Below are 4,876 nucleotides of genomic sequence, written 5' to 3' on the forward strand. Positions count from 1 at the left end.
CTGTGATCCACCACAACATCCTCTGATCTTAACTAATAGTAAAAAATAATCTATAATGTCTGCTTTTTTTTGATGTGGTATAATGTCATGTAAGTTAGGTTTATTGACCATAAATTTAAAAAAGTGTTGAAAAAAGTGACCACAACGTTTAAAAAAGCGCCAAAAGCATAGAAAAAAAGCACCAAAAAAGTAGTTCATGGTCGACGGGACGACAACACAAGAGTTAAGATATTAAAATGTACAGTAGTTACTGGAATGTCAAATATAGAGACTATAAATATTTCATACAGTACATATATAACATTGAAGAATAAATAGGTAAGACATATTACACATTTTAAAAGGTATAGGTTTAAGCATCATTTTGCCTTCAGCTGAGACAAAAAGATGTTCATAGAGGCACGAGACATGATGATACTGGAGAGAAAGTATAAATCCAAGATATTAGAAAAATACCTACTGAGTATGGGGAATATTTCACTACATGGTTCACATAAGAAATTGTAATGTAATGAGTTTTACAAAACTAGATTGTATCGCAAATCTTTGCATAAATGATCATGTTCACATAGTCAAATATGCTATATAATATACCATGTGTAAGACTGGTCAAGCACAGTTATCACTTTATTGTCTTTTTGCTGCTATTTTTTTACAGTTACGCTTTTTGTTTGTTACACATCTGTAATAGTCCTTTAGTTCTCACTTATACAAACTGCTGCTACGCTGTATGTGGTGTGACAATAAACATGTCCTGTATGAATGCAGACACTTGGGGGTGCTGCTGTCCCAGTTCTTCAGCCCTATAAAAACACAACCAAGATGGCGTCCTGCATGCATAGAAAATAGCATGTATACACTGTTTACAGAGGACAACAAAGCGTATGAGATAATTTAAGCAAATGTTATTGTCATAGCCAACATTTTTCATCGTTTCTGGATTGGATAGGGGATGTGGACAGTGTCATGTTCCTCCTTTGATCAGATCAGGGCTTAAGAAAAAGATCTTGGTTAAGCCTTTCTTGGTTGACCAGAGCTAAAAGGAGAATATCCAGCTTCCCCCCCCTCACAGATCCCATAATCCCACATTGTTGACTACAGGGTCATAAAGACAGCTCCTGTTTTGACGCGAGGGGCTGAATATTAAACAGGAGAGGCTTTCTCTTGAGAGGAGGTCCCCGGAGACCTGCGGTGAAGGAGGCCTTACTACCATCTGGAGGGCTGCAAATGCTCCGCCTCCAAATTAACCCATTCAGCCTCACCGTCTGAGACCTGGCAACCCGTCTCCATGGCAACAGCCCAGTGCAGGGATGGAGGGTATAATAGATGGAGGGAGGGAGTGCAACAGCGATCAAAGGGCAGAGAAAGAGCGGGGAATCATTTCAGTTTGAAAGCACGGAATCAGATGAAATGCAATTACATTATTGATTTGAAAAGAAATACTAGATTCAAGATGTTATGTCTATTTCTGGGTTTCAACCATTGCATTTCTTCTACCCCTTTTAGTGAGTGTTTTGGTGCTGGCACACACACACACACACACACACACACACACACACACACACACACACACACACACACACACACACACACACACACACACACACACACACACACACACACACACACACACATTTTAACAATTTATTTAAGTCCACATGAAAAGAATAATTTACAGAGACATAAATATTATAGATATTATAGATAGTTAAATACATATACAAAATCATGGGCCATTGGCATACAGCAGGTCTTCATAATATTAAGCATACCCCCCTGTTCTTATGGGTATACGTCGGCTGCCTATGAAAGCAGACAGAGCACAGTACTTGCACGCACGCACGCACGCGCGCACACACACACACACACACACACACACACACACACACACACACACACACACACACACACACACACACAGAAGTCTCACTTAGCAACAATCCAACATACACAAAACAAGTGTCTAGGGAAAATTAATACGGTAAATAAGGCCTTGGGTGTTCGGAGGATGCTCTGGAGGATAAATTAGTTTTTCCACTCTGTCCGTCTATATTCCGGAAATCCCCCATAATGGCTGCAACATGATCTGTGTCTCCACAGTCCTTCCTCTTTCCTCCTTCTCTTCCTTACATCCGTCTGTCTCTATGGTCATCCAGGTCAGGGCGGCTCAGAGACACAGTCATTCATCATGCTTTACGCTGTGTGTGTGTGTGTGTGTGTGTGTGTGTGTGTGTGTGTGTGTGTGTGTGTGTGTGCAGGATATGCAGTGATCTCCAAAGGCTTTCACTCACACAGTTCAGTACTAATTAAAGCTCCTCATTGTGTTTTATAGAGCAGCCTAGGACCTTCCTCCTCCCAGCACCTGGCCAGTGTGGATAACAATTCTCAGATGTGAGCAGTGACATCACAAGTTTTGCTTGTCAATCAATTTCATTCATGTATTTCAGTGGTGGAATGTAACTAAGTACCTTTAATCAAGAACAAATCTGAGGTACTTTATACTATACCTCTATTCCACTTCAATTCAGAGATAAATATACTCATTTGTACTTCCCTACATTGATTTGACAACCAGGATATATAACATATATGATGAGAATGTAATGAATTGTTATAGATTCAACCAACTGTATACAGTGTATACAGAGTAGTTAAAATTAGCGGTAACACTTTATTTTACATGTTCCATTATTTCCTAATAATATAACTGGAATTTCCTGGACATATCTATGTCATTTAGTGCAAATTATAGATAAATTGTAGACAGTTAATTGTGTTTAGTTAGTAATTAGTTCTTTTTACAGTTAGTTTTACTTTTCATACGTACAGTTTATTTTGTTAATACTAACATACTTTTACTTAAGTCACATTGTCAATTTTTACAGTGTGGTATTGCTTTAATACTTCCTCCACTACGGATTTTTTTGCCGTAAGATCTGAAGTTCCATATCTGAGGATTGCTGTCAGGGCGACTATATATAGAGCTTTTAGAACAGATATTTCACTGGTCTTTCTCTTTCTACCAACACAACAGAATCAATGGCAGTCCACTCTCCTCGCACAGTCCTCTTTGGGTTTTGAATTATTTGTGAGTGTTACATCAAGATGGCTGACTTGCTGATTGAGACTGACAGATTGAGTGTGCCTCCCCCTCCCCCAGCACTTGTCAAAGACAGCCAAAGTCTCCAATTACAATTGCAATTATAATTGCACAAATCCCAGCACCGACGCAAGTTATGATGAGACACCGCATCTAAAGCTGTGCTGTATGTGCACATTGTGTTATGTCTGTGTACATGTAACCTAACCCTGTCAGTTACAGTTTGCTATGAAGACAACAGCATTGATGAAGGGAAGCCAGTCTAATGAACAGCAGTATGAACTGTTACAAGGAAACAGCTTCTCTGCACCAAAACCTTAAACCAGCTGCTTAGTCTTGTTTCCTGTCCTGTTTCTTAATCTCTCTCTCTCCCCCACCCCTCTACATGCTGGATTGTAAGTCATAAATGAAACATGAGCACCTGCCGAGACACCTAAAAAGCTTGCCAAAAATCGCTTCCAAAAATGCTGCCTGTGCTTTTAAAGGAAAGTAGGTAATCCATTGCTCTTTCCTTTTTGTTGTTGACTTGGAGTGCAGACAGGAGGCCACGGTAACAGGTCCTGTCCTAGTTCTTGTCCTGCAGGGAGACATGTGGTTTGGAAAAGCAGAGTTGTTTGACAATGGAGCAGCTCTATAGTTCCAGGCTTGTTCCAGTGTTGTTTTGTTGGATTAAACTGGAGATGGTTGGGTATTGAACCTCGATATGTTTTTCTGGTACTAACCTAAATGTGTCCACAGCACAGTATCGGCATTGAATGTCTTGTATCTTGTTTGAGTATTAATTCCTGACTTAAATCAAAATAATGACAATTTTTGACCATTTCAATCAGGCCAAGTTCTCGTGTGGCTGATTGTGTTTAGACCACATTCAAAGATCTCCTCCAGACGTGTTTTAAAAAAGTTCTATAGACACTGTAAGACACACTCCTCAATGCACAGGCTTACCTGGACATAAGTCTGCCCTGGGCCTCCCACCATGTACTAGAGGCCTCATGAGACATGAGCTTTAACAAATGTTTAGCTATATACAATATATTATAAATTATAATATTATATATTTGCACCGCCATGAACAATAATAGTCAGGGAAGTCACAGAGGTTTTCTAGAGCATAGATACGATGATTGCACTCAGTCCCGGCCGGAGGACAGGGACCCTTAGCGGGCCCTGACAATCAAAGTCGTCTTTATTTGACTTTTTAATGCAACAATGGATTCATATCCAATGGTTCAATATTATGTAGGTGAATATGTTGTGAAATTATATGCTTATTTACTGTATATATATTAATGATGACACTTGAAATTCAGTTCAGTTGATATTAATTAATTGTGACCCGATAGTGCAGCCTATTATTTATAAGAATGGCAAATTCTGCTGAAGTCGTGTAGTCTCACCCAACTACTAAACCTCACAATTCATACACAAACAGTCCAAGGCCTAAGTTAGTTATAGTGCAAAACAAGGTCACGAAAACAGCGACATCATGACAGCATCAGCACCTTGGACAGCACTACACATCAAACAGGCAAGACTACGACAGCGTGCAGCCCAGGGGACATTTTATTCTACTCTCTTACATATCTATTACTTCATATTGGCAAGCATACACTGATCGCACAGTTTCCCCTTTTGTTATGCATTTAAGCTTATTGGGCCAATATCACACTGCATCCAAATGTAGGAGCCTTGTGCCTCTGCTACATAACTTCACACCATACAGACCCCCTATTTGAAAATGACTGACCACACAACAAAAACTACAGTACAGTATGG

Source organism: Perca fluviatilis, chromosome 16 (assembly GCF_010015445.1).
Source record: "Perca fluviatilis chromosome 16, GENO_Pfluv_1.0, whole genome shotgun sequence".
Lineage (NCBI taxonomy): Eukaryota > Metazoa > Chordata > Actinopteri > Perciformes > Percidae > Perca > Perca fluviatilis.